The sequence below is a fragment of the Psammomys obesus genome, unplaced genomic scaffold (assembly GCF_907164565.1).
Source record: "Psammomys obesus unplaced genomic scaffold, mPsaObe1.curated_primary_1811, whole genome shotgun sequence".
In the NCBI taxonomy this organism is placed as follows: Eukaryota; Metazoa; Chordata; class Mammalia; order Rodentia; family Muridae; genus Psammomys; species Psammomys obesus.
The window spans coordinates 4,310,483-4,323,509 of NW_026594428.1; the positions used below are offsets into that span (position 1 = coordinate 4,310,483).

The 13,027-nt window shown below is 37.8% G+C and overlaps 1 protein-coding gene across 2 annotated transcripts in view; it reads left to right on the forward strand.

Moving 5' to 3' along the window:
• Positions 1-306: 306 nt before the first annotated feature.
• Positions 307-13,027, forward strand: part of LOC129685486 (cadherin-10) — a 227,940-nt gene continuing 215,219 nt past the window's right edge. The window contains exon 1 of one of the 2 annotated variants that reach the window (XM_055619022.1): positions 307-513. The gene's annotated coding sequence lies outside the window, so the exon portion shown is untranslated. The remainder of the gene's footprint in view (positions 514-13,027) is intronic. The other variant, XM_055619021.1, reaches the window with a different exon arrangement.

The following is a 13,027-nucleotide window of genomic DNA, read 5'->3' on the forward strand; positions in this document are numbered from 1 at the left end:
TGTTAACAGACCCAGGCGGATTAGAAGGGGCTGATTACCTTAGGCTGGAAACAGAGAGTCTTTCTGCCCTGCGGGGGAGGGGACGCCTTTCATGCGCAGCCCTCCTCTCGGATGCGCCCTCCCTCGCATTCACTTGCAAATCGCTGTGTGCTGGCAGGAGCCGGCACTTCCAGTCTCCAACCTTCCCATGGCGAGTGCTGCAGCTCCATCAGCAGAACCTTTCTCTCCGTGTGAGGAAGGGCTTTTCCCCCTCTTTCCTTCTCTCCCCCCCTTCCTTAATCAGAATCACTGAATGAAAGCCAATCAGAGAGAGGAAGTTCGCCCCCCGTTTTCTTTGGTTCCCTGCCGTCCAGAGTTAAAAGTGACGCTGAGAGAAAGCTTGAGTTAGACCGAAGTAGAACCAGTGAAAGAAAAATAAGAGCAGAAAACAAACAAAAAGGGGACAGGGTGACAGTCTCTTCAGGGTTATTTGGCTGGAACCAACTTCCGTTTCCCAGAAGCTGATGAAACAAGGTAGGAAGAATTCACCTCTTGTCTTTTAACTCCTTTAAGGTCTTGCCTTTTCTTCCCCTGTTGGGGGGAGATTTTAGGGGAGATATGCTTTTGCTTTTCTTTCTTTTTTTAAGTTATATGCGTAATTATTCCAAAATTATTACCTTTTAATAAACAAATGAGCATGCAACTCTCTCTCTCTCTCTTTTATGAGTTTCCAGGAACAACTGCTTTCAATGTAAATAATGCGAAGCTGGATAAATAATGTATTATGTTCAACAGTGTGGGTCTTGATATGGAGTTTTCGAATTCATTCATTCTTAGCAATTGCTGAAAACATTTGCGGAGTGTAATTAGTCATGTTCACCCCTGTTTACCTCTGTTTAAAATATCAGTTTAGCAGGTAACACTGTTTGCTGTGAACTCCAGCAGCAGCTAACATTACTTTGCATTCCATATGAACGGATTCACTCCCCACTTATTCATAGTCATAGTTCATTATCCCCTCAGTATAAAGAGAAATGACAGCCAGAGGACAGGTGCCTTGAAGCTGTCAGTGGTCACTGGCATCTACATAAAGACAGTGGATTGACATTCATCAGAAATAGGATGGTTACAATTCCTATGTCCACGTTTTATGTGAGTCAGAAATATGAGGAGGTACAATAAAGGGGGGGGATTAAATACACGCAGTCAGCAGTTGCAGCATTTATTGTCTTTGCTGCAATAAAATCCATATTTTATGTGGTGTTAAATTAATGCAGCATGTTGCAAGTCTAAATGACTGTCCCCAACAAGTAACTATTATAGCACTGCAAGCATGGGCCAAAGCAGTAGTCTGCAAGTGTTTTCATGCCACCACAATAAAAAGCAACTATCTCTTTACCATTTAAAAGGGGAGAGGCTATAGGTACAAAGCAAACATCATTTTAAAACTCACCTATCATCTCTCGCTTTCAAAAAGCAGATCTATTTCCTACAATTGTGGTCCTTCATTCCAGTAAGAGCTTCTATTATCCAAAGCTGCACATGCATTACTTCTCAGCTCTTTGGAGATGCATTTTTTTTTTCTCCTGAAAGATCTATTTTAAAAATAATCTGTCCCTGTGATGCTGACAACTGTTATACTTCAATGCATATGTTAGGAGACTGTCTCCCTTCACACCATCCCCCTCTCTGTCTTTCTGTAAAACGTAGTTACAAGAGCTTCACTGTGGTGAATAACACTTGGCAAGAGCGTGCTCATTTTTTAGGTCTGGTATGGTGAGGATTTTTAATTAGTGGAACTTTCATGAAAACATTATGTCATTGACAGAGCTGCATGTTCATTTTTAGTTACAGTGAGGAAGGAAGAGGAAGGGACTGAGTTCTGGAGAAATGGGTAAATGATAAGTTGCATGGGTAATATGCACCCCGGGGGTGGGAAATGGGGTACATATGTATTCAGTGTGCAGAGCAAGAGGAAATGCTGGTTTATTTGGTCAGAGAGTGGGGAGCGGATTGAAAAGTGAACAAACGTAAACAGCCTGTGTATGTGGCCAAGGGGCACATCAATTGCAAAAACATCCCAAGGGTAAGAAGGTAGAGAATTGCTCCTTTTGGCCTTTCCTTCTTTTCTCCTATGTTTTTAAAGTCTGACTCACTGTCTGATTGCCTTAAACCAGACACTTCTTTGCTTTCAAATACTTGCTCTTATCACATTGACTTCAGTGGTGAATGCTTATGCTTTCTCTGACTCCAAAGAATGGAATGACATATGTTGTTATGCTGTGTGTGTGCGTGTGTGTGTGTGTGTTTTGGGGGGTGGGTGGTACACAGGGAACAGGGGAAATTGAATGGAAGCTGTGTGAAGTCATCTACCTATACTAATATGTGAAATGAGTGGTTAAGTTACCAGGTGCCTGATTAATGTTTCAGGTGGGGGCTCCTGGATCTTTATAAAAACCAGTGTTCACTAAGAAACACAGAGCTGTGCACACTTGGAATGCAGAGCTTTACTGTCAGATGTGTTTTAAACCTACAGTGGCATATTCTTGGTGAAAATAAAATATATTGTGTATAGAAAGATATATGTCTCTGACAGATTATTAAGGAAGTTTATGGAATATAAAAAAGGCATAAATATGCATATTCCCTTGTTAGAATTGCAATATGTGAAAGTGGAAAGGTTAATTGTGAAAGATACGAATCCTGATTGGACAACAAGGTGATGTACTTAACTTTTAGTTGCTTGCCCGTATAAACGAGGAAGCGAGGGCAAAGTGTATAGATCTGGTAGATTCCTTGTCACATCGCTGTTTCCTGTGTCTCTTAACCTACTTTGCAGTAAGAGAGCCGGCCCCACATCCTTCAGGAGCACGGCCTTCCACTAGGCGGCAGCACAGGCACAGCGATGGGCAGAGCATGCTGATTCAGCAGCTGTGAAGCACGTATTTGTTAAACGTTCTTAGGAGTCTTCAGAACGCACAGGAAGCAATTAATACAGATCAAAGGGTGTAAACTCAGCTTCCCTAGTCTAGACCTTAGGCTTCAAGAGTATAAGCCATCACATATTATTTCTACTCTGCAAATCGCCTCCTGCTGATGTCACATTACAAGTTACTGTAGAATAGTTCCAAGTACAAATAGAGAAATATTTCTGCCACTTTTAGATAATTTATTCACATGTTTAACTTCTCCATTCCAGTCCTATTTTTAATAATTGTTTTCTATCAATCTAAAATATTGTCAAGAATATGGTTTCTCAAGAAAGAACCAAGTTACTATGAATGTGATTGTAATGAAGTAGATTCTAAGTTACAAACAAGTGGCAAGAAAGATCACGTATCAAGATCACGTATCTGTTTTTAAGAGTGATGAAGGTGGCCCAAACGTTGCTTCAACTACCAGCGATAGTCAGATTCTGGAAAATTGAATAAAATGAAAAAAAAAAAAATTAAAGTACAAAATTGAAAAAAGAAAGTTGATCTAGGAAACTCTGTTCTAATTTACATGACAGTCAAGTGTGTGAGTTCACCTAGACAATCACCTGGAATAAACAGAACAAAAAAAAAAAAAAACGTGTTTTGTGTATGTGTCTTTACAACACTTGAGTCATGTTCACAGAATGTACTTTTCACATCCTATTGCTTTTAGATTAATAAGTTCAGGGTTTTTTGTTGTTGTTTTCGTTTTTCAGTCATCAAGAAGTGCCTGTTTCTATGGTTGTAATGCCAGCTTAGGGGTCACTGTGGTCTTCATTTCTGAGTCAGTGATAGATCCCATTCACTCTTTACTTGACATTTTTCTCTGAGCCCCTGAGCCATTCCAAACCAGTTGCTGTCTTTTCTCCCTGGGTAGGTGCCTAAGGCAGAAGGCCATGCTGCTTTTGCCAAGATTTCCTTGTGACCATTCAGTCCAACAAATCCTCACCCACACGGAGGGTAGGGAAATCAGATCTGCCACTATAAAGTGACAGATTTCTGCGGAGGTATTATGGTAAGATGTTAGCATTAACCTGACAGCTCTTAAACATATCTTCTTAATACAGCTATTGCTTAATTGTTTATTATCAATGCGAAATCTCAGAGAAAGATGGGTTTCTGTGTATTTTTTTTTTAAGGAAAGTTATTCATTCTCACAGATTCCTTTATATTTTTGTTCCGTTTCTTTGTTGCTGGATGAGTGATGTATTAGCCTCTCTATTACTAAGGACGTTCTGTTAAGCCTTAACTATTCTGGGAGCAGACTTTCAAAAAGAGAGAAGCGTGCATTCAATATGTGTGAGTAAAATCAAATCACAGCCTACATCATTTCACAGGCTACATTCCTTAAAAATAATGCCTGCTTGTGGGAGGTTGAAATGCCTTCCTGCAGCAATCTCTTGCAGCTAAGAGATTCATATTCTTAAGGAGTTTGTCAGTAACACTCTAAAGCACTTTATGAAATCATGTGATTTCAGTGCTCAGTCTTTATTTATTTATTTTAGCTAGCAGCCTCTATACACTGCAGCTTTATAAATTAACATTAAATGACATTTCAGGCTTCAGACGGTGCAGCAGTAGGCTGGTACATGTAATGAACATTGTCTCTCAACAGGAAATCCAGCATTAAATGACATGTCTAAACACTTCAGAGCATGGCTGATCCTGGTAAATTTAGCAGAACATTTTCTCCCCTTCTCTCTTTCTTCTTCCCTCTCTCCCTCCTCACCTCTCTGCTCTCCCCCCTTCACTCTCCCCTCTTCTCTCATTTCTAATAATGGCACAGGTCCTTTTGCATTTTATATTATATCCACCGGTGTCTCTTTAGTTCCTGTGAGTTTTATGGCCGGTATTCTCATCTACTGCACCATCCTGTGCACGGTAGCATGCATGACACTTGTGCTGACCAGACGCTATCCTGTAAGCCGAAAGCAATCCTTGTGACATGGAGGCTTCTGAGGAGTTAAAACTGGCACCAGGGCAGTTTCCTGAGAATTCAGCTTTCACTAACAGGATTGCTTCTTCAAATACTCAGAATGGAGACTGCACGGTCATGAATTATGATTCTCAGCCCATCAGTTATTGATTATGAGGCTGTGTTGATTTAGTGTAAGAGAGAATACTGAAGTGGCTTGACAGAGCTCTGATTTTAAAAATAAATCAAGCATAAATTGCATGCTTCCAGAAAGCAGTACTCTATTGGACGTGTTGCTTCTTCTCTGCTGTGAGAAACAAATATATCAGTTACTAACCTAAGAAAGGAAACTGATGGGTAGGGAGGAATCTCTATCCCAACTGTCAGATAAAGAACTACTATTGTTCCCCAGAGCTCCTGGTGAGGGCATGGGTTAGAAAATATAGAGCAACAACCAGGTTATGCAGAATGTGTGACAAACCAAAATAATGAGCATGCTGAATTAAATAAATATTTTAACCTGAGCTATTCTGGTAATTCTCTAAAGTGTTAACCCAGTATGTATAAATATAAGAACTTTGATATAGGTATCTGAAAGTTGAAAGGCAGTCAGCTTGTCTTCTTAGGTCATTCAAAGTTCTGAAACTATTTTTGTGTGTTACCCTAATGAAAACTCTGAAAAAGCATTATTACATTTAATTAATTACTTAATTAATTTCTGGTTTCTTGAGAGAGTTGTGTCAGCTCATTTCCATGTTGCTGGGATTAAAAGATCTGAGCTCCCAAACATTGTCACAACAGAAGCTGGAAAGATGGCTCAGTGGTTAGCATCACTGCATGCTCTTCCAGAAACCCCAGGCTCCATTCCCAGCACCCATATAGCATGATGGCCCACAGTCATCATTAACTCCTGTTCGAGGAGTTCCAGGAGTTCTAACACCTTCTTCCCTCCTCTGAAGGCAGCAAGTGCTCAACTGTTACATATGCATGCAATACACCCATATACATGTAACAAAACTAAACACGCAAGAATTTTAAATATCAAACAGAATTTTTCTTACTGTTCCATTAACAATAACAATCAAGGGAAATAAACTTTCATTTTTAACACTATGGATTATCAGATTTTTTAAAGTAATGAATGTTTCTAAAATTCTTAACTCAGGTTTCTGAGTCAGATGACGCACCACGCTATTTCAAGGTAATTGCCTTCTAAAGATAATCGTTAAGAGCCCCACACATGGGAAGATTTGAAAATTTTGAATTCTGCCAATTTTTAAGAATTTTTTATTTCCATATAAATCTTCAATCTATTAGTTACTTTCATTAATTATTTTACTAAGATATTTTCTTCAATAAACAAAAACATTACAATTTTACTACTCAGTTGATTTCAACTAATTCTTAACAAAATTAAAAATACGCACTTAAAGCTTTTAGCAGTGGCATTTATTTGCTAAGCAATCACATGCAGGAAAGATATCACTTGGTGAATTTAGAATATTTCAATCAATTAAAAATCTCAGGAAACTCAGCTGAAGAATGGATACAGAAATTGTGGTTCATTCACACAATGGAATACTACTGAGCTATTAACAACAAGGAAATCATGAAATTTTCAGGCAAATGGTGGGATCTAGAAAAGATCATCCTGAGTGAGTTATCCCAGAAGCAGAAAAACACACATGGTATATAGTCACTCATAAGTGCATATTAGACATATAATATAGGATAAACATACTAAAATCTGTACACCTAAAGAAGCTAAGCAAGAAGGAGGACCCTGGGTAAGATGATCAATCCTCACTCAGAAAGACAAATGGGATGGACATCTAAAGAGCGAGAAAATAGGGAACAGGACAGGAGCTTACTCCAAAGGGCCTCTGAAAGACTCTACCTAGCAGGGTATTAAAGCAGATGCGGAGGCTCACAGACAAACTTTGGGCAGAGTGCAGGGAATCTTATGAAAGAAGGGGAGAATAGAAAGACCTGGAGAGTACAGTTGCTCCACAAGGAGAGCAACACAACCAAAAAATCTGGGCCCAGGGAGCTTTCTGAGAATGAGACCTCAACCAAGGACCATGCATGGAGATAACCTAAGAATGCATAAAATGATGTAGCCCATTGGCAGCTCAGTGTCCAAATGGGTTCCCTAGTGATGGGAACAGGGACTGTCTCTGACATGAACTCAGTGGCTGGCTATTTGATCACTTCCCCTTGAGTGAGGAGCAACCTTACCAAGCCACAGAGGAAACCAGTGCAGCCAGTCCTGATGACACTGGATAGACAATAGACTTAGGGTCAAATGGAGGGGGAGGAGGATCTCCCCTATCAGTGGACTAGGGGAGGGGCATGGGAGGAAAAGAGGGAAAGAGAGTGGGATTGGAAAGGCACAAGGGAGGGAGCTACAGCTGGGATACAAAGTGAATAAATTGTAATAAATTTAGAAAAATAAAAAAGAAGATACAAAAAAAAAAAAAGAAAGAAACTCAGGACATATTGTTTAAATTACTAATGTAGTCCTTGTCTTCCACTAATGTAGTCAAGTATGACTTTTTCCACTTTTATTTTTCACTTACTTCTAAAATTAAGTTGTAGATTATTCCTTTCATGTAGCTTTGAACCATATCACGTAAGGTTTTTTTTTTTTTTTTTTTTTTTTTTTTTTTTTTTTTTTTTTTTTTTTAGTATGAATAGTAGTTATAGAAGAAACCGCCACCATGTAGACCTGATTTTTTCAGCAATTGGTGTTCTAAAATGTAAATGAGACTTTTGCATCAGTGGAATTTAACAGAAAGGATGTACTGTTCAGTTTTAGGCAGGCAGCCAATGCTGTGTGGCTAAAGATGACCTTTAACTTCTAATCTTCCTATCTCCATCAGAAGGATTTTTCTTGTTTCTATCTTTCATTTTACATTCAAATAGTTATTGTGTCCATGTGCACTCATGTGCATGTGAACGTGTGTAGCATGCTTGGCATGCAAGTATGTGGAGGTCAAAGGACAACTTGCAAGAGTGAGTTCTCCTTTCAGAACATGGGCTGTGGGAGACTAACAAAGTCTGTCTTCCCTGAAGGTGCTCTTACCCACTAAATAAATTTTAGTGCCAGAATCGAAAAATTTTTTCCCTTTTGGGAAAACAATATTTTTACTAATTCTTTTAGAATTTTATACAATGTGTTGAAAATTAGAAAGAGAATTAAATCACTTTCTGCCCTCTTTTCTCACTTCAGCACCTTACCTCCCAGCTGTCTTCCCCTCTTATGCTCCCTACTGTCAAGTTGATAACAACTTTTTCTTTGATTGTCATCCTTGCATAGATGTATGTATGTTTGTCTGTTTGTAAGTTTATATACAAGTATGTGCAGTAGAACCTGCTGAGTCCATTCTTGTTGCTGTTGTATATATGGTTACCTAGCTGACTACTCTGCATTGGACAGCCAATAAGAGTGCTCCTGCCTAGGAGAAACTACTTCTCCCAGCAGTCATTATTTGCCTGTAGTTCTCTATCTAGGGTTGGGACCCTTTAATTTTCCTCCTTCCACAGTGATAGCATGGCCATTCATATAGTCATTGTTTTGGTGTTACTTATGCAGTAATTTCTAGGAAAGACAGTTTCCCAGCTGAGTTCCTGGTAATCTGGCTCTTAGAGTATCACAGACTTCCTTTCCATAGTGTTGCTTGAGCCCTGGGTAAACCAGAAGCTGTGATGTAGCTGTATCCTTTGCAGAGTGGAGCTCCCATTATCTGTTAGTCTATGCTTTGTATCCAGGTGTGGTTTTCTGTAATGGTCTCTATTTGCTGTAAAGAGAAGTTTCTTTGATAATGAATGGAAGAAAGATGGCTCAAAGAGACATAAAAATGAATTTTGGTTATTTTTATTCCCCCCCAATATGCTTCATACTCACCCCCACCTCCCTACCCAGCCAGTGTGTGTGTGTGTGTGTGTGTGTGTGTGTGTGTGTATGTATATACATATGTATATATGTATATGTATGTATATATTAATCAGAGGGTCTAATTTATGATGCCCCCAATACTTTGGGTCATAAGCTAGAACATGGTGAGCTACCATGGGGTACACCCTAAAGAAACTGATGTTTCCTTTCCAAGAAGCAATCAGCTGCCAATCAGTCTTCAGCTACTGGGAATACATTATGGTCACCCAGCTACTGTGATTCTGTACAGCTTGAGCCTGCACAGATTTAGTGCATGCTGCCCAGTCATTGGGAATTCATGCATGCATTGTCCAGAAAACATTGGCTTGGGGAAAGATCTTATTTTCTCACCTCAACCTATGTTTTTAGTTATGATTTTAAAGAAAAATTGGACATTGCATTTTAAGTTCAAGCTCCCTTTCCTGTCTTTCTTTTATTTTTCTTTCTTTCCTTCCTTCTTCTCTCCCTCCTTTCCTCCCTTCCTTCTTTCTTTCCTTCCTTCCTCCCTTTCTTCCTCCTTCCCTCCCTCCCTCCCTCCCTGCCTCCCTTCTTCCTTCCTTCCTTCCTACCTTCCTTCCTTCCTTCTTTCCTTCCTATGTTTCTTCCTTTTTTCCTTCCTGACCTCTCTCTCTTTTCTCTTCTTCTTCTTCCTTTTCTCAGCATCTTCATCTTCTTTGTTGTTGTTGCTGGTGAAGGTTGGATGTGGGCCAGCTCTCAACACGCTGCTGTTGACTTCCTAGAATTTCACTACGTAGATAATTTTGGCTTTGAATTGTGTAGATTCTTTTATCTCCCTTGTCCCTCCTGCATGTTGGCTTTATAGGCACACACCCTGAACATTATTTTTTCTTTCAATTTTACTCTTTTCTGATGACTGTGGCATTTCTGTAAAGGTCTAAATCTAAACACACAATTTTAACCTTTTTTACCTCAATTTTTTTGGTGTATAATCAGAAAAAAAATAAAGAAATCCCTACAACACCCAAGAAACTTTTCTCTTTTAGCCATTGTGCCCTGTAAGACATATGTTTTGATTTTTAATTATAAGTAAGTAGTACTACATAATACTTAATCATTTTAAGTACTTTTTAAGAGAAAGAGAAAACGGTGTGGGTTATGTTTGACTTAACATGCTACGCTGACATATGCTAACTAACGAGGGGTATGGTATGAGTTACTGTCTTATTCGGCATTTGCTAACTGATAAATAATAGGTTCTTATAAACAACATACAGTGTGGCTGTAACTTTACCTCTATTAAACCATTTCATTGTACTGAAAGCTGCATTGCACGTTTTAAGAAAATATCAGCTTGAATTTTCAGTTTGGTTCAAATTACATTTTTGTTAGTCTCAGTTTCTTGGAATCTCAAGAGTGGACATGAATTTGGGCTTCTGCAGCAGCCCCTTGTTAGAGTATCTATGCTGCAATTCGATTGGCAGCAGCTAATTTTCACCTTGCAGATGCAGGACACTCTGTGGAATAAAATGAAGGTACAATGCTGAGACTAATGGCCCATACCAGAGAAGTGTACAGAAGATGAATGTACATGAGGGCAAACTATCCTCCAAAGTGCCATCACTAAAAATTGTAAACCAGAGTTCGCATACCCACAAATGCTGAAAAGCTGCACACCTAGTCACTATTTAAAAGGTCTGCCTTATAAAGCCTGTAGACAGAGAGGAAGCTGCAAATCAGAAGCATTGAGATTCTCTTTGTTAGAAAGTGTAATGACCTTAACCTAAGTACTCCCCCATTGACCTTCAATGGATAAAAGCATAGAGCAGGGCACCAGTCTGTCTGAATTAAAATTGTAGCTGTACCACTTATTGTATATTTAATATTTAATATCATTGGAAGCTTTTTCATCTGGTAAATGGGGTTAATAGGTTTACTTTTGTAATATGACAATTTTCATGATTAATAGAAGCAATTACCATAAGCCTAAAAATGTACCAAACATTAGCTAACACAAAATCCATGTTCTAGCATTGACTCTAATCATTATTGTTGAATATTATTGTTATTGGTACAATTACTTGATGTAAGTTCATGTAACCTATGTTTCATTAGCATTAAGTATATTTTACTTTTTTCTTAGAAGTTCTTCTTCATGTATTTTAGTTTTTAAATTTAAAATGTATCAATAAATTTATTAAATTTATAATTTTATGAAATTAGAAATTTATAAATTTAAATTATAAAAGTAAATGTCACACAATAATACTTTTGTACTTGAATTGAGATGATCTTGCTGTTTTCATTCTAGTACTGGCATTTTATCAATAATTTCAGTCTCCATTATAACTTTTTTCTGTACAATGGGAGCTGGAAACACAAAATTTCCAAGGACATAGTCTGTTTACCTATTTTAATTAGAAATGTTTCATTCAATTTATTATTGTAACCAGAAAGAGCTCTATACTTAGGAATTATAAATATATCCATTCCCCAATGATTGAGAAAATGTCAGTACATAAAATAGTTGAATGAAACACGGAAACTTACATTGCATTCTCCAATGTCCTATGCACGAACCAGGAGATTAATGGATATGAATTTTGAAAAGGACGTGAAGAGCTTGAAACAGACATAGGGGAGGGGAAAGCATTAGAACGAAGGCCATGAACAGTTGTGAGTTCCCTAAGCCACATAAACTCACTCAGGTGAAACATGAGCCATTTTTGTTCCATAATAATGATTCCTTTCACAGATTCTCCTTTTTGAGGTCAGAGTAATGAGAATTAGAAAGAGTGATGAACAGAGGCAGTGCATTAGAGGAATAAATTCCATTAAAGTTTTGATACCTATAAATCTCAAGAATAATTTTGCAGCCAGAATTACAAGCTGAAAGGTCAGTCGGCTACTGATTTCCCAGATAAGCTTTATGAAATTATCTAAGGAAGAAATAGAACCCGCTGAAAAATGTGAAAATTTTAACAGGTTTTATTTGTATAACCCATTCTGTTCACTCTTTGCATTTAAGGTGATGCAGAGATCAGGACATAAAACAACAACAACAACAAAAAAAAAACCACATTGTTTCTAGGCATTTGCTCCTTGTTTTTTGAAATATAAATTTAATGCAGCAATGTCTTTACTTTTGCAATTTGATTTTCAAAACCAAAATATCAGATTTTGTCTTTCAATTTTACTTAAATCTTAAGAATTTAAAAATATATGTTTCTTTTATAAAAAAACTCACACTTGGATTGAGTGTTGTGCCTCAGTTTTTTAACCCCGGAATGACTGACCCAAGATTAAAAATTCATTTCTAACCCGGACAACCACAATAAGGTTCTGACTTCGTGAGGCCACCATAAAAGATCCTCATTCTAGAATCAAAAAGCAAACCACAGCTTCAAAAAACAAACAAACAAACAACAAAGCCACAGAATTAAAGGACACTCTTCCCTTTGCCAGTTTGTAAAAATAAGGAAAAGCAACATCAAAACACTACCAACATATGTGACAGATGTAATTCAGTGAACACAGTAAAGTTGTTTTTCAGTTTTTTTCCTAGTTCTATATTTACGCAGAGCAGCTAATCCAGTGTTGCTCATTCTATCAAGGCCGGTCTATTTTACCATCCTTACTTCTGTGCCTATTCAGTAGCCTTTCCTCCCCACAACTTCACTTTCATGTTTGGCTAACTGATTCAGCTTCACAGCGGATTGATTTAGAAGGCTAATCCAAAATACCACGTACATTTCAATGCTAGTGTACTTGACCACCTAAGTATGCTTGATTAATAGGCCTCTCAAGGCTAGAGAATTAGACATGCTCTCTCATTAGTTACAGAATTCTTTAATCATACCAGCAATAAAGTTCATTAGCTTGCATATATATTTCCTGTCATTTACTTGAAAAGAAAATGATAAAAAAATTGGGAAATATTAGTGGATAAATTATAGAACTTTGAGAAAAACAAATATAATTAAATTGTTAGTTACGGAGACAATAGAAAGAATTCTTGCAAAATCCTCTAACCTTGTAAAGGTGTGCAAGTTATTTGATGTGCTTTTTTAATATGTTAGGTTTTAAAAACACATAAATTAGATATGAAAATGATCATAGCATTGAGTTCAGGTTTGAAAGCTTGACCCATTTATAAGGTAAATTGCGGCTAACACTTTTGGCAAATTTCCATTCATATCCTGAGTGATACACATTGGTGTTTGGGGCCACCTAGTGGCCATTGTGTGCTAATTAGAGAAAGAC